This window comes from Equus przewalskii, chromosome 3, assembly GCF_037783145.1.
Source record: "Equus przewalskii isolate Varuska chromosome 3, EquPr2, whole genome shotgun sequence".
Classification (NCBI taxonomy): domain Eukaryota; kingdom Metazoa; phylum Chordata; class Mammalia; order Perissodactyla; family Equidae; genus Equus; species Equus przewalskii.
In genome coordinates, this window is record NC_091833.1 from 69,456,827 (window position 1) to 69,483,763 (window position 26,937).

General features: G+C 35.8%; 1 pseudogene; it reads left to right on the forward strand.

Moving 5' to 3' along the window:
- Positions 1–23,055, forward strand: part of LOC139082622 (mitotic spindle assembly checkpoint protein MAD1 pseudogene) — a 199,064-nt pseudogene extending 176,009 nt beyond the window's left edge.
- The last annotated feature ends 3,882 nt before the right edge of the window (positions 23,056–26,937 follow it).

The window sequence follows — 26,937 nt, forward strand, 5'->3', positions numbered from 1 at the left end:
AGAGGCAGCTCTGGTAAGAGAAACAAAAAACTTGTGCTATAGAGCCACCTACTGAAAAACAAAAGAAAGTCCTCTATTTACCGTGTGTTGAATTGTTAGATTCAAAATAAACAAAGATTTACATAAATAAAAAAGCTGTTCACTACTTCAAATGCACTAGCAGAGGAATGATTCAGCACACACCATGAAAACCACAGTAACACAGTATCACATACACAAAAACAATTCTCTATAAACCATACTTAAAGACAGGGAAGACCGTGATCTAACAAAGAGAAAATTCAAAATAGCTGTCATGCAGAAACTCAATGAGCCACAAGAAAACTTAGAAAGGCAGTCCCATGAGCTCAGGAGCAAAATTAATAAACAGAAGGAATACTTTACCAAAGAGACTGAAATTCTAAAACAGCACCAAACAGAAATTTTAGAGTTGAAGAACTTAATAAATGAGATGAAGGATATATTATAATGCATTGAAAGTAGATCAGACCAGAACGATATGAAAAAGAGAATTAATGGACTCAAAAATAGAAATCTAGAAATGATTCAGGTAGAAGGGGAGAGAGAACTAAGATTTTTTAAAAAATTAAAAAACTCTACAAGTACTATCTGACTCTAGCAGAAAAAGCAACATAAGGATAATGGTATCCCTCAAGGAGAAGAGAGAGAGAGAAGGGAGTGGAGAGCTTATTTAAAGATATAATAGCTAAGAACTTCCCAAACTTGGGAAAGGAAATAGATATACAAATTCATGAAGCTAATAGAACTCCTAATCATCTCAATGCAAAAAGACCTTCTCCAAGACAATATATTACAAGTCTGAAAATTCAATGATAAAGAAAGAATTTTAAAGGCTGTCAGGGAAAAAAAAACCCAGTAACTTACAAAGGAATCCCCATTAGGCCATCAGCAGAAATTCTATAGGCCAGGAGAGAGTGAAATGACATACTCAGAGTATTGAAAGTTACAAACTGTAAGCTAAGAATATTCTATCCAGTCAAGTTATCTTTCAGATATGAAGGAGAAATAAAGTCTTTCTGAAACAAACCAAAACTAAGAGAGTTCATCACCACTAGACCTGCCTTACAAGAAATGTTGAAAACAGCTCTTCCACCTGAAATGAAAAGGCAAAAATACGCAAAACTTTGAGTAAGGTGATAAGTAGATAAACATAGTCAGAAAATTGCAACTGTATATCAGAATACATTGTTAAACAATTACAGCATAAAGGTTAAAGGGAAAAAAGTATTAAAAATAACTGTAGCTACTTCAATTGATAACAAACTCATAACATAAAAAGGGATAATTTATGAAAACGAAAACATAAAAGGGGAAGGGGAAAAGGATGAAACCTGTATAGGCGAATGAAGATAAAATGCTATCAGCAGAAAAGGGACTGTATTATCTATGAGACACTTTATACGAATCTCATGGTAACCACAAAACAAAAAGCTAGACCAGAGACACAAACAAAACAAAGAGGAAACTGAGAAAAAAATATTAGCAAACCACCAAACTAAAATGGCAGATGGAAACAAAAGCAAAAAGAAGCAACAGACATGTAGAGCCACCAGAAAACAAAAGATAAAATGGCAGTACTAAGTCCTCATATATCAATAATCACCCTAAATGTAAATAGCTTTAATTCACCAATCAAAAGACAGAGTGGCTGGATGGATTAAAAAACAAGCCTCCAGTAGTCCCATCTCAGCTCTAAAGACAAACAGGCTCAAAGTGAAAGGATGGACAATGATACTCCAAGCAAATGGCAGCCAAAAGAAAGCAGGTATAGCCATATTTATCACAGGCAAAATAGACTTCAAGACAACAAAGGTAACAAGAGATAAAGATAGAAATTATATAATGATAAAGAGGGCAATCAATCAAGGAGACATAACGTTTATTAACATATACACACCTAACACAGGAGTACCAAAAAACATAAAGCAATTATTAACTGACCTAAAGGGAAAAATTGACAGCAAAGCAATAATAGTAAGAAACATCCCTTATAGTAATATAGTAATAGCAACACCCCACTTACATCAATGGATAGATCATCTAGAGAGAAAGGCAACAAGAAAATATCAGCCTTACATGAAACAATAGACCAAATGGACATAATAGATACATACAGAACATTCCATCCAAAAGCAGTAGAATACAAATTCTTCTCAAGTGCACATGAAACATTCGCAAAGATAGACCATATTTTGGAACATAAAACAAGTCTCAATAAATATAAGAAGATTGAAATTACATCAAGAAAGAAAGAGAAGTTAGATTAGATACCATAGAAATATGAAGGATTATAAGAGGCTACTGTGAACAGCTATACTCCCGTAAATTGGACAACCTAGAAGAAATGCATGAATTCTTAGAATCATACAACCTTACAAAACTGAATCAAGAAGACATAGAGAATCTGAATATACCAGTCACTAGTAAGGATATAGAAACTAATCAAAACCTCCCCAAAATCAAAAGTCCAGGCCCACACTGCTTCACTGGTGAATTCTACCAAACATTCAAAGAAGATTCAACAGCTATCCTTCTCAACTCTTTCAAAATACTGAAGAGAAAGGAATGCTTCCCAATTCACTTTACAAGGCCAACATTACCTTGACACTAAAAGTAGACAAGGACAACATAAAAAAGAAAATTACAGGCCAATATCTCAGTTGAACATAGATGCAAAAATCCTCTACAAAATATTAGTAAACTGAATACAACATACATTAAAAGGATCATACAATGTGATCAAGTGAGATTCATTCCAGGGATGCAAGGATGGTTCAACATCTGCAAATTAATCAAGGTGATACACCACATTAACAAAATGAAGAATAAAAATCATGTAATCATCTCAATAGATACAGAAAAAGCATTTGACAAAATTCAACATCCTCTTATGATAAAAATCTCTCAATAAAATGGGTATAGAAAGAATGTACTTCAACATAATAAAGGCCACATATAATAAAGGCCATATATGACAAAACCACAGCTAATATCATACTTAATGGTAAAAACTAAAAGCTATCTTTCTAAGATCAGGAACAAGACAAGTATGCCTACTCCTGCTATTCTTATTCAACATTATACTGAAAGTTCTAGTCAGAAAAATTAGGCAAGAAAAAGAAATAAAAAGCATCCAAATTGGAAATGAAGAAGTAAAACTGTCACTATTTGTAGATGACATAGTTTTATATGGAGAAAACCCTGAGGACTCCACCAAAAAACTATTAGAAATAATAAATAAACACAGTAAGGTTGTAGAGTACAAAATCAATACATAAAAATCTCTTACACGTTTATACACTAAAAACAAAGTAAAATAGAAATTAAGAAAACAATCCTATTTACAACTGCAACAAAAAAAGTGAAAAACCTAGGAATAAATTTAACCAAGGAAGTGAAAGACCTGTACCATGAAAACTCTAAGATATCATTGAAAGAAATTGAAGAAGACACAAAGAAATGGAAAGATATTCTGTGATCGTGGATTGGAAGAATTAACACAGTTAAAATATGCATGTTACCTAAAGCAATATACACATTCAGTGCAATCCTTAACAAAAATCCCAATGACATTCTTCATAGAAACAGAACATAAAATCCTAAAATTTGTATGGAACCAAAAAAAGACCACAAATAGCCAAAGCAATCCTGACAAAAAAGTACAAAGCTGGAGGAATCACATGCCCTCATTTCAAATTATACTACAAAGCTATAGTAAAGAAAACAGCATAGTATTGGCAGAAAAATAGACACAAAGATCAATGGAATGGAATTGAGAGCCCAGAAATAAACCTATACATATATGGACAACTAATTTACAACAAAGGAGCCAAGACCACATAATGGAGAAAGTAAAGTCTCTTCAATAAATGGTGTTGAGAAAACTGGACAGACACAAGCAAAAGAATGAAACTAGACTTCTATCTCACACCATACACAAAATTAACTCAAAGTGGATTACAAACTTGAATGTAATACCAGAAACCATAAAACTCCTAGAAGAAAACACAGGCAGTATGTACTTTGACATCTGTCTCAGCAATATCTTTAGGATATATCTCCTCAGGCAAGGTAAACAAAAGCAAAAATAAACAAATGGAACGTCAACAAACTAAAATCTTCTGCACAGCAAAGAAAAACATCAAAAAAACCCAAAAAGACCACATCCTGAATGGTAGAAGATATTTGAAAATCACATATCTGATAACAGTATAGTATATAAAACATATAAAGAACTCATATAACTCAATAACAAAACAAACAACTCAACTGAAAAATGAGCAGAGGATCTGAATAGACATTTTTCCAAACAAGTCACACAGATGGCCATTAGGCACATGAAAAGATGTTTACCATCACCAGTTATTAGGGAAATGCAAAGCAAAACCTAATGACGTATCATTTCATGCCTGTTAGACTGGCTATTATCAAAAAGACAAGAAATAACAAACTTTGGAGAGGGTGTGGAGAAAAGGGAACCCTTATACACTGCTGGTGGGAATGTAAATTGGTGCAGCCATTATAGAAAACAGTATGGAATTTTCCTCAAAAAATTAAGAATAGAACTATCATATGGTCCAGCTATTCCACTTCTGAGTATTTGTCTAAAGCATGTGAATACATTAATTCAAAAATATATATGTACCCATCAATTCATTTCAGCATTATTCACAATAGCCAAGATATGGGAAAATGTAAGTGCCCATCGACAGATAAATGGATAAAAAAGATGTGGTATATATATATATATATATATATATATATATATATATATATATATACACAAAGGAATAGTACTCAGCCATAAAAAAGACAAAATCTTTCCATTTGTGACAACACAGATGGACCTTAAGGATATTAATGTTAAGTGAAGTAAGTTAGACAGAGAAAGATAAATATCACATGATTTCATTCATGTGGAATATAAAACAAACAAAACAAAAACAGTCATGTAAATACAGAGAACAGATTGGTGGCTTCCAGAAAGGAAGGGGAGTGAGGGGAGGACAAAATGGGTAAAAAGGGTCAATGCTGCAGTGACAGAAACTAGATTCTGGTTGTAAGCTATCATCTATATAGAATTCAAATTATAATGTTGTACGCATGAAATTTGTATAATGTTATAAACCAATGTTAGTTCAATTATAAAAAAGGAAAACACATCTAATTCACTTGTAAAAGCAGCTATGAAGATTTCCAGCAGAATGTAGAAAGTGCCAATGCCTCTTTTAACTGTCTATGAACTTTGGGAGAAGAAAAATGTATTGAAGGAACTCTCCAGTTTAAAGGAAAATTTAGAGGAAATATTTCTACCTAAGGACTTGCTTGGTTGGAAAATAAAATTATTTCCCCTTTCAACTCTTTAGCTAGCAAAATGTTTTCAAAGTAAGAAATTGCCTCAGGACAGTAATGAAATTGAGGGTAAAGATTATATCCATGGTTGAGCTCTAAGACTCTCCCGTAATCTATCAGAAAGATTTAAGGCAATGCCTCTTAGACATTCTTGTCCAAACCAAAGTGCTTCTAAAACTCATATGGGCCTTGATCCTCAGTAGTTTGACTGAGAGCTCAAAGGTACAGAGCAGCATGCCTTGAAGTTAGTTGTGTGTACAGCATGTGTCTAATGATGAAAACCTGAGTAAGATTAATGGAAAATCTTCAGAATTTTTAAGAGTTTTGTACTGTCCAAAGCACTACTAGCTTGGAAGGAAAAAAATGAAAGACGTATTAAAATTTCTGGGTCTCTATACTTCTATGGGCAGGAAACAGTCTAGGAATGCTACTCACCTGTAAACACAGGCCATTTCTTAAAATAAGCACGGATGACTTTCAGAGCCAAGTGCTCAGAAAGTGGAGCAGAGAATCAAGGAATACCAATCCTTGGGAGCAGACCTGGTCCTACTCTACACACAATTCATGCTCCTAAGCAGAGAGACTTGGTGACATATGCCTGGCTGAATCTCAGAAATGCTATGAAGCAAAGACTACTACATGCTTTTCATTTTCCCCATTTTGAACTATTTCTATTACTACTATGTCATCACCATGACTCCTGTTTCTATTACTATAGAACAACTACCTTACTTGTAAATCTTCGTCTTTTTAGATTCAGCCACCAGTTTTATTCAAGCTTAGGCACATATAAACCAGTCATTGCCCAAATATTTTAGACAGCTGATCATCACAAATTTTTTAGAAATGTGGATCACTTTTGGTAGGTCTTTGTGAATCTGAGATATCATTCAGGTTTTAAGGAAAATGATTAGTAAGTCAATTTTGAATGAAGTGCAGTTATACTGTTTGGATAAAATGGGGTTAATATGTGGCCTAAACACAATCCTCGAAATACATGAATGTTTTATTTTGAATGGTGATTACCCTTCTCCATATTCATTTACGGCAAAATTAAATTGACATCACGAGCACTTCAAAGTAACCATGAGATCTCTGGTCAAAAGTTGAAATTGTGAAGTTTTCTTTCCTAGACACTTCTAGATAGTTGAGGTTTTTTTCTAAGAAAAAATCAGTATATTGACATACTGTATATACTTAAGGACAATTCTGATTTAATTACAAGGTTATAAGTAGACATTCCACGGTTCAAGAGAAATAAAGTGAGCACAACAGGACCTTGAAAAACCCCTATTATATTATGAATTCTTAGTTTTGGGGGGTGTGATATTGCAAAGAAAATTTCTAGACGTTTGGCAGAGAGCCTTCAAAAATTGCTAATTTCACTGCAATAATATTGTCATTTAAAATTATATGAATTGGTGACCTATATTTTAATCTTAATCCATTCTGTTTGATTTCCAATCTACATAGATTTTACAAATTCTTACATAGAAATATAGTATACCCAATAAAAATCATTGTCAAAATCCAGAAACATTGTTCAAATACAATGTCAAACTAGCACACCACAATGTTGTGGTCCCTTTAAAACACATTGAAATTATGACTTTTGTTCTATCCTGAAAACAATGCATTTTTATAATTATGAGTATTGTTCAATCATTTTCATATATATTTTGCAATAGAAATTTCAGATGACTTTAGAGATTTTCTTATAGTAAATTTCAATGCAACTTTACAGAGAGAAGAAAGTTATTAAAATAAATTTTCCTTCATTTCGTAGTAGACCAAATATAGCTATTTCAAAACAGCAAATTGCTATACATTCTGTTATAACACCTAGGACAATTTGGAAAGACTTCTTGCCTCATGTTAAGAATCTTTGTTGTGAACCTCAAGTCCTTGAATAGTTTCACCTGATTCTTCTCTGTGCTCATGTAGAAATTCTTAAAATACTTTCTAAAACATTAAAAAATGCCTCATAGACATTCAGCTACTGTCAAGGGGAGGGAATATATATAGCAGGCACCATCATCTAACATCCTTCTAAAGACTTGTCAAATCTGTACGTAACGAAGAGATCATTTCTGCATTATAGGCATGAAAATGGTTGTAATTAACTTCTCAAGCCCAACTGCATGGTGAGAGGGATAATTATAAAAGAATTCAAACCAATCTCAGCTTAATTATCCTGCACAGGGATGGGGTGGGGGCATTTCCAATAGCCTCCTGTTGTGCTATTGGAACCAAAGCAAGCTTGATTAGTACAGATTATGTCAGGTTCTTCATCCAGATACTTACATTAGCTATCAAAGTAAAACGCAAGTGGTAACCTTGCGAACTTATACAACTATTTCAGAGAACTTCAGTTTAAGGGTGTTTGAAAGAGAAGGGTAGGTGATAGATTAGGTTGAGGTTATACACCTTGGAGAAGAAAGATACTCAGACAAGGATTCAAATCTGATTTGACAACAATGGCAACAAATTAAAACGTGTCACTGTTTTTGACAGGTTTGATACTAAAAGACCCCTTTTATTTGATTTGTGCCATTATAGTCTTTAGTGTGAAGAGGAGGGAAGCCCTGCAATTTCTATTAAGACAGAAATTATGCAAGTGTTATTATTATTGTCATTATTATAAACCTGAGTATCAGTGTATTTCTGTTCCTTATCATTTTAATGTATATATTTTTGAAAATTAGTAAAAACTTATTTTCTTCCTTATTTTAAATCTAAAGAAAAAGATAGAATACCAATGTTATTGTAGTGAGGTGTACAAATAATTACAATAATGGATGAAGCACACAGTATGAAGTGATAGGTACTGAAGAGAAAGCTATTAAAGGACTAATTAACATTATATGAGTGCTTCTTATAAACCCCCAGGACTGACCATCTTGGGGACATTGCTCTTAAGCCTTATATAAATATTTTTTTCTTTCCATACTATGTAATCTAAAAAGGCCTTAAAAACTTGTAATAATAAAATATAGGCAGAAACACATTAAAACAAGGATTAAAAAATGTACCACGTAAAAGAGACTGCTGAGTTTCTATCTGCAGATAAGCTAAACGTATTTACTACAAACAAATCTCAAATATAGCTCTGGGCTTCCTGGAAGTCTCAGAAAGTATAAAATAAGTGATATTGATGTGGAATAAGGCTGCCCCAGCTAGAGAAGCCCAAGGTGACCTGGCCTACATGCCAAACTATACGACCCAGTGGACTTTTTTTTATGGTATGAATTAGGACCGCCCCAGGGAGAGAAGCCCAGGGCATCCTCACCTACATGCCGATCTATATGGCCAGATTCGTATCTAAAGTTATATGACCGCACAATAACCAGACCCCATCTGCACTGAAATCATTTAATGACTTTTTACATCATCTTTTCTTTTCTCCAGTAAAAATAAGTCACGTACCCTTGCCTTATAAAATTAGCCCTAACCCTCAACTCGGGGCAGCAGCAGGAGCTCTGACTGCCCGTGGGTCTTGTCCCCACACACCAGCTCTGCCTGCCCAGGGGTCCTGTCCCCATGCCAGCGGGGGCAGCAGCAGGAGCTCTGCCTGCCCATGGGTCCTGTCCCCATGCCAGCGGGGGCAGCAGCAGGAGCTCTGCCTGCCCATGGGTCCTGTCCCCATGCCAGCAGGGGCAGCAGCAGGAGCTCTGACTGCCTGTGGGTCTTGTCCCCACACACTAGCTCTGCCTGCCCATGGGACCTGTCCCCATGCCAGCGGGGGCAGCAGCAGCGGCAGCGGCAGCAGCAGAAGCTCTGCCTGCCCATGGGTCCTGTCACCATGCTATTCCACACTATTCTCTAAATAAAAGAGCACTACTGCCAGATCTTGAGAGTCTAAGAAATCTTTCTTTCGACTCCTCGGCTCACCGATCCCGCATCAATATGACTCTCATTGACTAATAGATATGAGATGCAAAATATTAGTGATACACAATTCTGAGAAGAAATTGTTATGTGAAATATTAAGTAACCTGGCTTCGTATCAAGATTTCTTCAAAGAATAAAAGCACGAAAATTAACTTCATTTAACATTTTTCTATATGTAATAGAATATATATGATAATCTAATGTTATATACATCAATATATAGCCTTAATATATTTTATTTAAATCTATTTTATACCTGCACTCAGTCTTGTTTTAATTTCCAATTCCATTTTCTAATTTTTTTAGCTCATTTCTGTTTATTTTTTTAGTGCTGATAAAATGAAGCATATATTTAAAGTAAACTATATGATAGCCTGAATGAACTCATGCTTGTATAAATATATGAAATATGTGGAAAGTTTTAAATGATGATGCTTGATTAATTCAGATTAAGCCAGTCTGACATATTTTTCAAGTCTACATTTATGAAAGGTCAGTTTCTGTAATTAGTAGGTACGTGTGGCTAAAACCATGGGATTAGCTCTTGAGAGTTGTTTTAAGGGAAGCTATATAAGTAATTATTCTTAGTTATCTTTTCCCATTCTTGAATTTTTTGCCTCTCACTTCAACAGGCATTCCAAAATTACTTTATTCTACAATACGTTAACAAATGGTTCTAGAAAAATAAATCCTAGGAATAGAATTTCCAAAGTTTTCTCTGAAAATGCTAATGGCAGCAAGTGATCATTTCCTTGTAACAAATACCTCATATAAGGACAAAGACAAATATTTTGGCCAAAAAAACTAAAATATCTCCAAATTGAGTAGGCTCAAAATGAAAGGAAAAGGAAAATATATGTTTCAAATACTGTTTTAGGAGCAAAAGCAAAATCCAATACTTTTGTATTACTCTCTGCATTAGTGGCACCTTGAGCAGTGTGACTCTTTCTCATCCGTAGTCCCAGCTCGCCCCAGCAGATTCCCTGTGCTTCCGCTGAGCGGTCACAGATCCTTGCCTTAAGGTCACCTCGTCTCTTCTTTTGTCCTTCCATCCCTCAGATGGTTGCTGCTTGCTGTGTTTGCTAACCTCTGGAGTCCTCACGAACCACTGTTAGCACTTCTAGGCATGCTTGCATTTAAATCTCTTTCCTAAGTACCCTTTATTGAATTACTTAGTATTGTTTTGGTTTCCTTGCTGGACACTGACTTAAACCACTACCCTTCGTTGATGACATGGACAAGTTAAATGACAATCTAGAAGGACAAATGCATACCTGTTACTATTATTTACTCCAACAAGATATGCAAAACAAAGGAAAAAGGATTCGTGAGAATAGTAAAAATCTGGCAAAAGTACTTCTAGGCATTTCTTTAGGATTACTGTTCTGGGACAGAAAGACTCAAGCTGATACAGTCACAGCTTCCCTCAACAACAACTAGAAGGTTAAATAACAAATAACAATAACAAATTAGTAACTGGTTTTTAAAATGTAAACATACTTTATGTTTTACATATAAGTAGTAAAATACAATCTAAATACCATATTCGGTTCTGCTAGAATTTCCTGGAATTCCTCAAAGAAAAATGTGCAATAATACCCCTTCATTAGCAAACATTCATAAACTTACTTAAGTCACACAGGTAATACTACATTGAACAAAGAAAGAAGTGGGACATTCCTTCAGCTTTTCCACCATTGACACAGAATGTCTTAATCCTTTCTGATACAGATCTCTAGAACATTTTTCTTTATTATGAAGTGCAACTTCCTTCAAATAGCAGATTTCGGCATTTTGATTTTACGGGACGTCTCTGTTAAATAGTAATTTTTTGAAAATGAAACAAGTAATATTTCTTTTTAAGGCATTTTATCCTTTACTCCTTTTTCTCTTGCAGTGTATGTTCCTTTACTTTATGGCAAGAGAAAGTAAGACAAAATATTTTCTTTTCCTGTATTCGTGTTGCCTAGAAGTGGTTCATATTTAAAGTTTATTCTTTCACCTTGGCCAATCTGACAAGGACAAATGGTTCATATATCAGGAAATACCCTGAACTGTGAGGCGAGGCTCTCACACTTTGTGTACACAGTGTCCTACAGAGGTGACTATAATGACTGTAATACATCATCCGGAAATGGGGCTGCAGAAACAGGGTGAATCCACGTCGCAGGAACAAAGGTTATTTATTTCTGCTGTTTTGATAGGAGCTGCTAGAAGCATTTTTCTAATGGTTCTAATGAGTCTCTGAAGACCTTGCTTCTTGTCTTATTTCTTACAGTACCTAAAAATAGAAGTCAGTATTCGTGCAGCAATAGAGGTAGATAAATAGATTCAGGAGCATTCAACAAACCACTTGATTTTTTTTTTTCCCTGAATGGACTGCAGGAGAGTTTAAGCTTGTATTCTATGGTTATCCTTAATCTCCTCAGGAAAACACCAACAGTTCATATAACATATATGTAATAGATACTAAAAGAGCGATTCATAGCCATGTCCAGAATCGTTCAAATATATTTCAACCCTATCTTATGAGTATTTATTTAGTATGCTCACTACTATGACCTTTGACTATCAAACATATGAACTGCTCCTTGACAGAACAGTTTTGTTTACCACAAGAGTGTTACCTTGACGATACTCCTGGCAATTCTATAGCTATAGCTAAAGTAGCTGCACAGTTATTTTCAAAATTCTACCTTTAGCTGGAAATTATTCTCTATAACTTTTTAAAATGAGGAAGAGAAGAGCCTTGGATTCAGATAATATTGGGATAATGCAGGCATGACTGTGGGAGGCTTTCTAAGCTGGGTCCTATCAACATGGCAACCTGATGGATGACCAGGACTCTTAGACCAGTCATTTATCACCACAGGTCTGAGACTAGAACATTCCATCCCAGGAGGGATCAGACTCTTAGAAAAATCTGCTCAAATCTTAAAACTTACATAAACTTAATTTGGAACAGAGAGACACTTAACAAAGATTTTTGAGAGAATAACTAAAGTGGTTGTATATTTACATTGAATGACTAGTTTACTTTTTAGGGTAGAGAAAAAATATTATATTTATATAAATCTTAGTGTCTCAGTGACTTTGCCAAGCTCCTTGGCATTTCAAAATATTTCATTTTTTACTTCTCCTCCCTCTGACTCTTTAAGTCATCCAATTGCTAATCTCTTCCCCTCCTTTTCCTGTCTTTCTCTACTAAACAGTCTTCCATGTGCTGCACTTTCTATTAAAAGGAGCCTGGAAATTACTATCCAAACTTATCAGTGATACTGTAAAGACAATTTTGTTAAAGTCTATTGAGTTCCTGAATACATCAAACATCTGAATCCCTACACCATAAAAAAAAAACATGCCTACAAGACTGAGTGCTTTTATTTCTCCCTCTCATGGGCAAGAGTGGACGTACATTATTTTACCCTTTATGTGAGATAAATTTATGCTTCTCTAAATACATACTACAGGTTTTAGTTTATGTCTTGATGTAATATTTCAATTATGAGATAAACAAGCTTATTTTCAAAGTAAGAAAAGCAAAACTGAAACTTTGTTGAAACCAGTCATAAAAAATGTAGACTTTTCCCCATCAGAGTGTGGAACTAGGAGATAGTGTGAGAATTCTTAATTCTGTATTTATTTGCCTATTTCAAAATTTGTTTTATCAGTACAGTAAAGATATTTTAATTTGACCCCCACCTAAAGGACTAAAATTTATGAAAAAAACATATGAAGCAGAAAACTCTGTGTTGAACAAGAAAACACAATATGGAGAGGCATTACAAAAAGAAATTTTCTTATCTCTGAGTTAATGAAATGAGTGGATCTAGTCTTAAAGAGTCAGAATGACATCTCATTGAATTTGAAAATAAAAAGATACAAGAAAAATGTTTATCTGCAGAAGATTTAGAAATTTAATTTATTTACTCTTAAATTCTTCTCTTGTGTACATAATTTGAGAATAGGAATTACATGTAAATCTTTTAAAATTTCTTTGAAATTTTATCTGTCATTGAAATATATTGAAACTTTTTAAGCTGAATTCCCATGAAAAGTCTGATTATAATAAATTGCTTCCATTGCCTCATTTCGGTCAGCAGGACCATTTATTTTACTTAATATGGGTGAATAACTTATTCTCCTAGACTATATTATTTTAAATAGGTTCATGTTGCAAAAAATAATGATGATTATTATCCTTATTGCCTATTACAATGTGAGTAGTGTGTAACTAGCTCATAACTGTTTCATTTAGAATCAGTGCCATATAAAATACAGAGAAAGATAATTTGTTACAAGATTTTAACATATGCTATTTTCCAGACTCCATAAATTTATCAACCATGCTAATAAATCTGCAAAAACAGCAACAACATTTTCCTTTTATTATACATCATTTATAATAATAATTGTTTCTTTTTATTATCTATCATTTATAAATAGAAACCAAATATTTTCCCCTCAATCATAAATCTAAATGATACAGTATATTATTGACTACTTTATCACTTTATAATACAAAATCAGATATACTCTAAGTAACACAATGAAAAATCAATTCAAATACTTATTAAAAACCATGTTCCAGTATATTTTAAATGAATAAATAAAAATAGCAGGTTCACATTAAGAGATCAAGTGAACATTACAATGGAGGAGAAAAATTCAGTCCAAAATCAGATTTCAGTGTCAAGATTTCGAAGAGTCAATAATCTGAATAGAAATGGTATATTCAAAGGTCATGGAAAACATTTTGACAGAATTTTACATTCAATATACGTTTAAAGCTGATGAATAGAATGCACAGATATAATGCAAGCAGTCATATTCTTGCGTTTTTTTAAATTAATTTTTTGTAAAGTCTATACTTGTCTTCTTTTGGACAAGAATGATTTATGAAATAGTGAATAGCTGCATTTTGCTTCACCACTACCCAAGACCATATCCTTCTCCATAAATGAAAATAAAACCATCTTTGGAGTTCTTTGTAGGATGGTAGCCAGGAAATTTGCTGTATTGAATGGAGAAGGAAAAGGAATTGTTTAGGGTGACCCAAGGGTGTATAACTAGGAGTAATGGCATGAAATGAAGTAAAAAGAAAATCTAGGCTGATCTTCAGATCGATGTCCTAAGTTTATTAGGCTACACAGCTCTCTCCCAAGGGAAATGGTGAAAGCCCCATTATTTCAGTCACTTAAAATTAACCAGGCAGAACACTCCAGGACATAATGTAAAAAATAATCCTGTATTATTGGAATCAGATGGAAGAGATGCTCTAACAAGTCTTTTCCATCATTAATTTCCATGGTCTATGAACTAGTGATTCTGGCTGCAATTAGCAGTGTTTAAATGAAAGTGCTATTTCAATACCTCAACTAGCTTCCCTGGAGCTAAAAAGCCTGGCCCAAACTCAAAGTGAAAACAAGGGGAGGAGGACTGGAGCCAAACCAAACTACAATAAATATACTTAGAAGTGACAAAAGAAGGAAATTCTAATGTTGTCAGTACTGCTATACATGGCTGTTTGGTCTTTTTTTTTCTTTTACAAAGGAAACTTTGGTGGCAGTCCCAGTATTATTCTTTTTCACTCATGCATCATCTTGATTCATTGATTTACTTTCAAGTTTGGGGATAATGAGTGTTTGGAGAATGTAAGGCTTGGCTCTCTGGTTAGTCACTTGAAATTTGTCCATGTCTTCATTCTCCCCATTTATATGTTATTTTATCAAGCATATTACAAAAGATTTAAATACACCAATGAATTCTCAATGACATCTGTCCAGAGCAACGAAGCACAAGATCTCTAACTAGTCTGACACCCAACACAAGCAGTCCAGGTGATAATTTTTAACAAGTATTTAACTTTCCTTCAGATATCTGTGAATTATTTACTCTCTTTCTTTATCAAGCAAAAAATGGGAGAAACCAAAAGAAGCGACTCTATATTATTGACTCTGATTCTGAAAAATAAATTTCAAAATAAGAATGAGAATACTTGACTATCATACTTTGTAGAAATAAATATTTCAAAAAGGCAACATGAACACTGAATTGCAAAGGAGTTTCCCAGGGAAACGAAAACCTTTGTCATATCAATAGCTATGATCTTAGAGGTCTGTGGGATGTTTGTGGAAATGCAGAAAAAGAATTTGGCTGATTATACTTTTAATAAAAAGAAGCAGACAGGCCATGTGTTTTCCTAATTCTTCAAACAAAATAATTTTTTATGTTTTGAACCCCATAGTCATTACTAAGCCACAGTCTCTGCCCTCAAAAAGCACGCAGTCTAACGAGCAGGAGGAGGGAAAAGCATGAACATAGCGTCAATTGTAATCACAAGGTTTAATAAGTACAACTATAGGCGACAGAAAGATGAACTTGCCTGACTCATTCAAGGACAGAGCCACAGTTTGCTAATCTGTGACAGTGTGTGCGTATTGTGAGGATATGAAAAGGCATTCCGGCAAGTTGGGACAGAATGAACAATTACGTGGAAAAATGAAGTTGAAAGTGTGTTTGGGGAATTATAGTTGTATATGGCCACAGAGAGAGAGAGTGTAGGAAGGAGTGGTGAGAAAAAAGTTAGAAATAATAGAACAAAGATTCTGAGTATTATGGATGCTACTCACTGGCCATAGAGAGCCATTAAAACATTCTGTGTTTGTTCATTTGTTTGTTTGTTTAGCTGGGGACTGCCATGGTCAAATATGCAAATTGCAAAGATTGCTTTGATGGACAGAACGGAAAGAAGAGGTTGCTGGAACCATGGAGATCAGTTAAAAGTCTAATTCAACAATGCAAACAAGAAGGTGAGCATTTTTCTTTTCCCAAAATTCTTCCAAATTTAATGTGGCCTTCTCACTCCCCTAAAAAGAAACCTAGGAAATATTGCCAGATCTTGGATAAGTATGAGCCTTTCTATCAGAATTCAGAGGAGATCAAATGTAATTAAGCTGAAAGAGATAAAAGTTTATCCATGTCACTTATGGCAAGACAACTGAAGGGGCTAAGCTTAGAAGACCACAGGAGGGCGCTTTTACTGAAAGCAGCATCATTCATTATCAAAAAGCAGCACCTCAAAAACATTCTTCTGAAGGAAGAAAAATGTATTTTTCTATGATCACTTTCAGAACTTCTTTTTTCAGTCATATTTTCTCTGATGGCAGGAACATGGGCTTAGCCACATGAACACTCACCTCACAGAGATCATGTAGCTGTGGGCACCTTTAATGGAACACTCTTTTAATCATTTTTGAAACTACCTCTATCATTGGGCACTACCTAGGTATCAACTTTTTTTTAACCAGTTGCTCTACACATTGATGATTTATTTTAAACTTTTCAACTCACCTTTATCATAAACATTGAAACTTTCCCAAAGCCTATTACCACCGAATGAACTTTACTAGGGAGGAAGCTTAAATCTTATCATTGGAGATATTTTCACCTGTCAGATGTTTCTACAGCAATTGTTTATGCCATTGTCATCAAGTAAGGTCCAGGATGTTCGATGCCACAAGTTGTTCATATAGCCTCTCTCTGTATATTCAAAAGTGATATATATTATCTTAAAATCTTCTCTGGACTATTGGCACTTCACTCATCACAGATGACCTTATATCCCAAAGTCACCAGAGAAATAGAAGAGAATAAGCACAAGAACGCTTACAAATTTCTCAACATCCACATATAAACTTCCCTTCACTTACATTCATCTTTTTCTCCTTTGTTCCACTTCCATTAGAAGGGATGTCTTTCTACATGCATGTGGAGGGTGTTAAATATTGCAAGGTACTAGAGCTAAAAATGAAAAGAAACAAGGGCAAAACCATAAGGATAAACACCTCCAAATTGTAGGGCAAAGTTGGCACACTCTTTGTATCTCACCTAAAACTGTTCCCAATTATCTCTCTTGACATGTAAAACTTTGCGATATGAGGGACAACTGAATTTGAGACAAGGTTGTGAAATATTGCACTGGAGGAAAATATTTCTTAAAAAAAAATTTCTCGAGGTCGGCCCAGTGGCATGTTGGTCGAGTTCTTGTGCTCCATTTTGGCAGCCCGGGGTTTGTGGATTCAGACCCCGGGCATGGACCTAGCAGTGCTGGTCAGGGCATGCTTGGCAGCACCCCACATAAAATAGAGGAGGACTGGTAACAGATGTTAGCTCAGAGCCAATCTTCTTCACAAATATATATATTTCTAAAAAACTACAAAATTTTTATGTCTTTCTTCCTTGTAATCCTAGGCTCTTAGAGGAAATAAAGTTTTCCAAGAGATGCCAGTCATAACCATCTTTGTCTTTATTACCTTTCCTTCACATATCTAGAGACCCTGATTACTAAAGGACAGTGTTAATATCAGCTTTACTTTGCAAAGCATGATTTGTTTTTTGAGTATTTTATAAATAAGGAAAGTGACCACTAGGTATTAAGTAATTTATCTAAAGTCATAACCCTGTCTGTCTAAATTCATGAAAATTTTCAGTAAATATTTTTAAAAATTGTCTCTTTTTCTGGCAATTACTTTGTGTTTGCTTTCTGTTATGAGCTTTGCATATATTTTCTTTACTTCTCCTGTGAAGGAGGTATGATTATCCTGTTGCTGCAGATAAGAAAACTAAGGTTGAGTCTGATCGGTCTGAGAGTGAAGAGTGAGTCCATAAAGTCCTTAGCAGATCCACCATCACTGGGCTGGTCCACATTGCCGTAAAGCAGAACTGGAGGCGTGGCAGCAGGTCTTAGTCATCATCTCAGTAGCTGAGCAGTGAGGAAGGAACCCAGTTGCCAGTCACCACTGGGTATCCTCCAATTTCAGAAAACCAAGCCTGGCACCACAGGCAGAGGTGAGGTGCAGAGGAAGCAGCCATTGTGACCTCAAATTCATGACATCTTCTAGTGGCATCTACTATAAGAAAATACTTAAGATATAAGCAAATGAATGACGTTGTGGAGGTTATTTTTGTGCAGAACATTATCATAAAGAAGGTAAATCAGGAAGCAACTTTGTGGTATAAGAGGTAGAGAAATGATGTAGTTTGCTGTCGTTGAAGGGGATGAGGAACAGCAGCAGCTGATGTTACAGGTGGTGCTCTAGTTCAAGGCAGTGAATATGCAGCAGATCACAACCATCATGGGTGTTAACCATCCCAAATTACCAACAGCACCACCAACAGAGAGAAAATGAAGAAAAGGTAAATTCAAAGACTGCTCCTGGAGGGGCCGGCCCCATGGCCGAGTGATTAAGTTCCTGCGTTCCGCTGCAGGCGGCCCAGTGTTTCACCAGTTCCAACCCTGGGCGCGGACATGGCACCACTCATCAAGCCAAGCTGAGGTGGTGTCCCACATGCCACTACTAGAAAGATCCACAACTAAGAATATACAACTATGTACCGGGGGGCTTTGGGGAGAAAAAGAAAAAAATAAAATCTTCAAAGACAGCTCCTGGAAAACAATCCAATAATGCCATTCTTACTGCACATGGTGGCGATTGTCATCTTACTAGACATGTAGTCACTATGACCCTCAATCATGATACACTAAGCTTCCCTGGACAGTGACGGACAGTGCTGACAACCATGGTTAAGGTAAAGGAAGTAGACTAGTTAGAACATACACTAGGGCTGCATTCAACCACTCGGCAGACAGCCTCTTTACCAATGACAGCATGGGGAGGTTATCAATAAAGAAGAAGAGGAAAATCGAGAAAATGAAAGCCAGAGAAAACAGCCACCTCTACTTTGATACTGCTACATCTTCAATTACCTACCCCGACATCCGCAAAACTCTAAATTATAAGATGACAAAGAGCAAAAATGTAGCACATCAATCATGTGAAAAAATTCCTTAGCCCAGAAAACCCTAAACTCTTGCTACTCAAAGTATGATCCAGGCACCAGCATCATCAGCGTCTCCTAGGATCTTGTTAGAGATACAGAACACTCAGGCCCCACTCAGATGTACTAAATCAGAATCTGCATCTTAACAAGATTCCTAGATGATTTGTATACATGTCAGGCTTAAGAAGCACTGCCTTAATTCACAAGAGGGCAAAAAGACATTAGCATCAGATCCACCAGACGAGCAAAATACATCTGCTCTGAGGCTGTGCAAGGGATTACTGATCTAATGCTGGCCTAGCAACTCTAACTTCATCCAGTTTTGCTATTCAACTAGAAGTAATTGACATGAGATTACAGCAATAAGATTTGAGCTAAGGGAGATACAGCTCAGATGTCAGAAAATATTGAAAATGTATAAATTTGTAAAGGTTATTAGCTTTGAAACTTTTCAGTTGGTTTGAGTAATCTTAAAATAATAAGTAAAATAAAATATGACAAAATAAGAAAATTAAAATCACTTGCCATCAAAAGAAAAAAGTGAATGCAAATGAGTAATCCTTTTGTTGTTCTTGGGAGCCAAATTTTCCATGTAGAAGACAAATTCTACAGATGGAAGATTTAAGATACTAGGTGAAAAACAAAAACAAAAACAACCCCTGAAATCCTAAATTTGAATTGGAAATATTGTTTTGAACTCATGATGCATATCTTTAAAATGTAATATTTCTTAGATATAACAACTAAATGCAATATATTATTCTGGATTGGATCCTAGATTGGTAAAACCTTGCTATGCAGGACAAATTAGGATAATTGAATTGGCAAATGTTGAATATGGGATATATTTTAGATAGTACTTTATCATTACTTTAAATCTGATATTTCTAGTGTGGTTACAAGATAATATTCTTGTTCCTAAGAGATGCATGATGAAGTATTTAGATTATAAAGGATCGTGATTTCTTCAATTTAGTCTCAAATGTTTTAGCAAAATAATATTAATACATATAATAATATATGATGTATATATCCATATATATCAATCCAGATAGATCGATAGATAAAACAAAAGTCACTAAATTCCTACGATTGGTGAATCTCAGAAACATACAGAATATGTTGCCATATGTGAAAGCAAGGATGCTATCAAAGACTGCTGGAGTTGCATCATAAACTCCATTGAAGGCTCCCACAGGGCAAAGGTGGAAAAATTTGAGCATTAACAAGAACAACCGCTACAATATATTGAAACACAATATCTCTAACTTCATGAGTTTATCAAGATACAAAAATAATTTTTTTAAATTCCCATTCATCATTTTTGGAAGATATCTAGAACTAACTTGCTATTTGAAAACTAGTGAATGAAAGAAAATTATCAGACATTTATCTTGACAATTATATCACAGATAACCAAATAATTATTGAGGAGATGTTTCTCTGTACGAAAATATTGCAGCTAACAAACAAAGAAAACATCATAGAAAAGACCATTTTTCAAACCCCTAATGAAATCTTGAATTTAGGCAATGATAATCAACAGCCTCTAGCAACCATAAAAACATGGACAACTAGCTAACTTGTTCTTCCTAATGGAAGTACACAAACCCCTATGAAATATTCTTGCCAAAAACATCTAACCTGAATCTGATTCCAGTTCCTGTATTTTGAAAGAAAGAAAGAAAGAAAAGAGAGAGAGGGAGGAGGGGAGGGAAGAAGGAAGAAAGAAAGATGAACTAAGGAATGGAACTGAAAACTTTCTAAGTCCTCGCTATATGCTCCTGGACTAGATAATTAGAACTGTCTGCATTATCTATATAGCAGGAGGAGTTTTGTTGTTGTTGTATTTATGTAACAATCTCCCTTTTTGATAATTTTTTTTTATGTCTGGATTTTTTTAAGGCACCTTTGAAGATTTTCACATGTTCTCAAACACCATCAAGTTGAACAAGTTGCAATTTTTCGAGAACTTCATTTTTATTTTGCAATGTAATTTTAAAAGATATTTTCAATGTTAAACTGTAAAAACTTGTTAATAAAGACTTAAATAACAACTACAGCAATACCCACAACAAAATCAATAGTGGAGTATAAGAAGGATAACATTTGAGAATATAGTCATTGAAGAGAATGAGTAAACATAAGCTTGGCCTTCAGAAATAACAGATGTGTTATAAAGAGGCGGTGAGGGAATTCTAGAATTAGTATCAAAAAGTAGGTGAAGCTTCAATGTTCAATAGAGATAATATATAGCCCATTTAAAAAATATCTGATTAAAATTTTACATAGAGAAAAGTAACAAATGATAATTTTATACTTTCATGAATTTTCACAAATGTAACTAGCACCCAGATTAAGAAAGAGAAAATTAGCAGCATGTTAGAAGCCCTCTTCATGGGGCTTGATGAAAGGAAGAACTGAGAATGGAAAATCAGTATGACAATGTTATCTCTAGTATAGGACAAAAAGGAAAAAAGGGAGAAGGAAATGAGGAAAAGATGGAAGGAAGGAAGCAGGGAAGGAGAGCAGGATAGGAGGAAGGACACAGGGAGGAAGGACCTGGGGCAGTAAGAAGGAAGGGGCCACAGAAGACCTAGGGGAAAACACCACCATCCTAACCATCCTGAGGTCTTTGAACAGCTTCATTTCTGAATGAGTAGAGGGAGGGTCTGGATTGGGTGTTTCCACCTCTGTGCAGGTTTCTCTGCAGATGCAGTACCAGCAGAGCATGCAGTTGGAGGAACCAGCAGAACAGATCCATTCAGTCTCACCTCACCCAGACAGAGCTGGAAAAGATGCAGATGGAGCTGAGTCACAAGAGGGCTTAAGTGGGGCTGGAGCAAGTGGCTAGCACCAGTGCTAGGAGCTAAGAGCATGAGGTTTACTGCAACCAAGAGCCCTTGATGTGCATTCTGCAGCTTCAGGAGCAGGATGCTCAGATGGAGGAGATTAAGAAGAAGCAGGCAGAGCACAGCAGGTTGTTTAAGCAGCAGCTGGATGCAGCCAGCAAGAAGCTGCAAGAGAAGGAGGACCACTCAGCTGAAGCCTAAGAAACCATTAGTTTGTCAAAGGGGAAGATATGGGAATCACAGTGGAATGTGATGAACCAGGAGATGCAGGTGAAGAGCCTGGAGTCTGACAAGCAGGAGCTGGAGGAGCAGATGGACTTGCAGGACAAAAAAAAATGCCAGGAAGCTAATCAAAAATTCAGGAACTCCAAGCCAGTCAAGAAGTGAGGGCAAACCAGGAACAGAGGATTAAGGATTTGAAGCAGAAGCTGTCCTTGCAGGAGCAGGATGCTGCCATTGTGAAGAACATGAAGTCTGAGCTGGTGCAGCTGCCCGAGAGGGAGAGGGAGCTGAGGCATCTGAGGGAGGAGAACCTGCGGAGATGTGAGAGACTGACAGGCTGCTCAGGGAAGAACTGGAGGGCCTGCAGGGGTGTTAGGAGAAGATGCAGGGAAATCTCATTGACCTGGAGCTGGAGAAGACTACTGGAGAAGCTGCAAAGCTGGAAGGGACGGGATCAGATCACAGGCTTGAACATTAGGACCCTGAAGACCTTTCCAGTTTCATTGTCCAACTGCAGCAGAGAGAGCTTGCCCTGAAGGAAGGGAGCAGCTGCAGCACCAGCAGCCCCCCACCCCCCCCCCACCCCGGGCCTGGAGAAGTTTAGGCAGCAGCTCCAGGAGGAAGTCTACCAGGTCTGCAGTCAGCTGCTGGAGGGGAGGAAGAAGCGGAAGACCCATGAGGACCTGGCCTGAGACTTCAGAAACGGGTCCTGCTGCTGAAAAAGGTGAGAAAATGGAGGCCGAGAGAGGTTGACTTGGCAGGAGTCCACAGTAGAGAAGGAGCAGCATTCCTGCCTCTGTTCCTTACCCTGACCCTGTGTTGCCTCCCTCCTGGGGGCACACATATTGGTCCGGCTCCCTACCTTTGTCTCTGAATGGCTCCCTTCCACCTTCCTGAAGATGCTTGTATGGCACACTGCATGCGGAAGAGCTCACAGCCATGGGCTCCTGAAACAAGCAGCTCGTGTTGCCACCCTCTTCTGGCTGCCATCCAGTGGGTGTTTGGGAATCTAAAAGGTGCTTGTGGTGAGATAGGAGATACAGATATGTCTATTTTTGATGCTGTGACTTAAAATTAGCAACTTGGAAAATGGTGTTAACTGCCTTTTCTCCCCAGCAATGAAAGTTAAGAGAATCACAGATCTCTGGGGCAGACAACAGGAAGGTGAGAGATGGCGAGAACAGGTGCCCAGGACCAATTTTTTGAGGAACTTCCATACTGTTGTCCATAGCGATCTTGCCAATTTACATTCTCATCAACAGTGCACAAGGGTTCCCTTTTATCCACATCCTCACCAACACTTAATTCTTATCTTTTTGATTCCAACAGGTGTCAGGTGGTACCTCATTGTAGATTTGGTCTGCATTTCCCTGAGGATTAGTGATGTTGAGCACCTTTTCATGCACCTGTTTGGTATCTGTATGTCTTCTTTGGAAAAATCTCTATTCAGATCCTCTGCTCATTTTTTAATTGGATTATTTGTTTGCTATTGAGTCGTATGAGTTTTCATATATTTTGGATATTAGCCCCTTACATGATTTGAAAATATTTTCTCCCATTTTGTGGGTTTTCATTTTGTTGATGTTTTCCTTTGCTCTGCAGAAGGTTTTAATTTGATGTAGTCCAATGTGTTTATTTTTACTTTGGTTGCCTTTGCTTTTGGGGTCAAGTCCTAAAAAATGTCACAAAGACCGACGCCAGGGATTTTGTCATCTCTGTTTGTTCTAGGAGTTTTCTGCTTTCAGGTTTTACATTCAAGTGTTTAATCTATTTTGAGTTATTTTTTGTGTATTGTATAAAATAGTTTTCCAGTTTCATTCTTTTGCATGTAGTGTCTGGTTTTCCAAGCACCATTTATTGAAGAGACTGTCCTTTTTCCACTGTGTATTCTTGGCTCCTTTGTCATAAATTAATGGATCATATACATGTGGGTTTATTTCTGGGCTCTCTATTCTGTTCCATGATCTGTGTGTCTGTTTTTATGACAAAACCATACTGTTTTGATTACTATAGTTTTGTAACATGGTTTGAAAATGGGGAGCATGATGTCTCCAACTTTGTTCTTATGATTTCTTTTGATAGGGATTCCATTGCATTGGTAGGTTGCTTTGGGTAGTACAGACGTTTTAACAATATTAATTGTCATAATCCATAAGCGTGGGATATATTTCCATTTATATGTCTCTTCTTCAGTTTCTTCCATCAATGTCTTATAGTTTTCAGTGTACAAGCAATTCACCTCCTTGGTTAAATTTACCCCTCGGTTTTTTATTCTTCTTGATGCAGTTGTAAATGGGATTATTTTCTTAATTGCTCTTTTTGATAGTTTTTTATTAGAGCATAAAGACAGAGCAGATTTTTGTATATTGATTCTGTATCCTGCAACTTTACTGATTTTGCTTATGAGTTCTACCATTTTTTTGCTGGAGTCTTTAGGATTTTCTATGTACAATATCATGTGATTCGTAAATAGTAACAATTTTACTTCTTCCTTTCCAACTTGGATTCCTTTTATTTCTTTTCCTTCCCTAATTGCTCTGGCTAGGACTTCCAATACCATGTTGAATAAGAGTAGTGAGAGTGGGTATCCTTGTCTTGCTCCTGTTCTTAAGGAAAAGCTCTCAGGTTTTCACCCTTGAGTATGCTGTTAGATGTGGGATTGTCATATATGGCCTTTACTATGTTGAGGTATGTTCCCTTTATACTCACTTTGTTGAGAGTTTTTATCACAAACAGATGTTGAATTTTGTCAAATGCTTTTTCTGTATCTATTGAGATGATCAGGTGATTTTTATCCTTCATTTTATTAATGCGATGTATCACATTGATTGATTTGCAGATGTTGAACCATCCTTGCATCCCTGGAATAAATCTCACTTGATCATGGTGTATGACCCTTTTAATGCATTGTTGAAATTGGTTTGATAATATTGAGAATTCTGCATTTATGTTCATCAGGAATATTGGCTTATAATGTTCTTTTCTTGTGACATCCTTGTCTGGTTTTGGTACCAGGGTAGTGCTTGCCTCATAAAATGAGTTTTAAAGTGTTTCTTTCTCTTCTATTTTTTGGAAGAGTTTAAGAAGGACAGGTATTAATTCTTTGAATCTTTGGTAGAATTCACCTGTGAAGACTACTGGCCCTAGACTTTGGTTTGTTTGGAGGTTTTTTGTTACTGATTACTGATTACTAAATCTCCTTACTAGTAATAGGTCTGTTCAGATTTTCTATTTCTTCAAGATTCAGTCTTAGAAGGTTATATGTTTCTAGGACTTTATCCATTTCTTCCAGGTTGTCAGCATCTCAAAGGTTTAAAATCATTATAAGGAAGCATTTACCTAACAAAAAAAAATCACAGTCAGAGCAAATGTACACATTATTCTGGCTCAAGGGGAATGAAACACATAGTGGAGTATTCTTGTTTCAGAGTTAGCTCTAAAAATTAGCTTCTCCTTCTTAGCTAAGGAGTGTCAACAAAGAAGAAAAAATTTAGCACTATTTATAAGACATACTAAGAGATTAAAATATAAAGTCTAACAGCATATTTCTATCCATTCTTAAATAGACTCGTGCTACCCAGTACATCACAGTAAAAACAACAGATTTTCCTCAGGGGTCTCCATGAACAAATATGGTATAATTTACCTGATATGTCTGTTGACTCACCTTCAAGTACGAACTACTAAAAACCCAAAATGTGTCAGGATGTCAAACTCAGAAGTCAACCCAATTTTGACGTTTCTACAATTTATCTTACTCTACTTAGTAAATATATCAGTGCACTCATGAGTTCTAAATCCTGAGAGTAAACTTCAGTTCCACCTAACAGTCAGCTATGTTTCTAAAAGAGCCTTTTCCCTGATATTTCTAAACCTTTGCTGATCAAAACACCCAAGCACATTCCTCAATAAAAGCGCACATCTGTTAATCAAGTATACTTCACAAATCCTGAATTGTTACAAGCTCCCTTACAATCCAGCAAGGCAAATGTAATTTAATAAGGAACAGTCCACACAGAATTATTTTGTTTTTCAAGGAAAGCACATAAAATAGGAGAGGGAATAAACTGGCAAGATGTTTTCATTTACTCAAGTGATAACCTTGAAATGAACTAAAAATGCCTCCTGCAAAATTGACCTAAACTGGGGAAATATTGTATCTCGGTGGTTATGAATCACCTTCTTATGACATGATATGACAAAAATCATGTGTACCTACAAATCTGCTAATACAATGAGAAGGGAGATTAAGCTCCTCTATCTATTTGAAAGCTATTTCCTCAGAAGTCTACATATTGGAAAATTTTTCATTTCTAAAATAGATTTATAATTTTCAGTAAGAAGAAACCATTCAAAACTCTTATTACAATGGGGAACTTTTGCTAATTTTATGCTACTTTTTATGAGGCTAAAAATTAACCTTATACATCTTTCAACCAGTCCTTTTAAATCTCTTTCAAAAATCTACACAATATGTCTTATGCCTGTATGATAGTTCATTAGCCCTGAAAATTATGTAATAAAATTCCTTGATAATTTGTTATATCACAATTAATGGTACCAGAGTGCTCCCAAGAAAATAATACTGGATTTTACTAGTTTGAATTCACTTTGCTAACAAATTGATAAACAAATATTTCTATTATTCTTTTAGATAAATACATGGTTATTTTCTTTTTACTACATAGTTTTTAAATGCCACACTGGGAACAATGTGTATCTTGATACTTTAAAACCTACAATAATGTCTACTTCT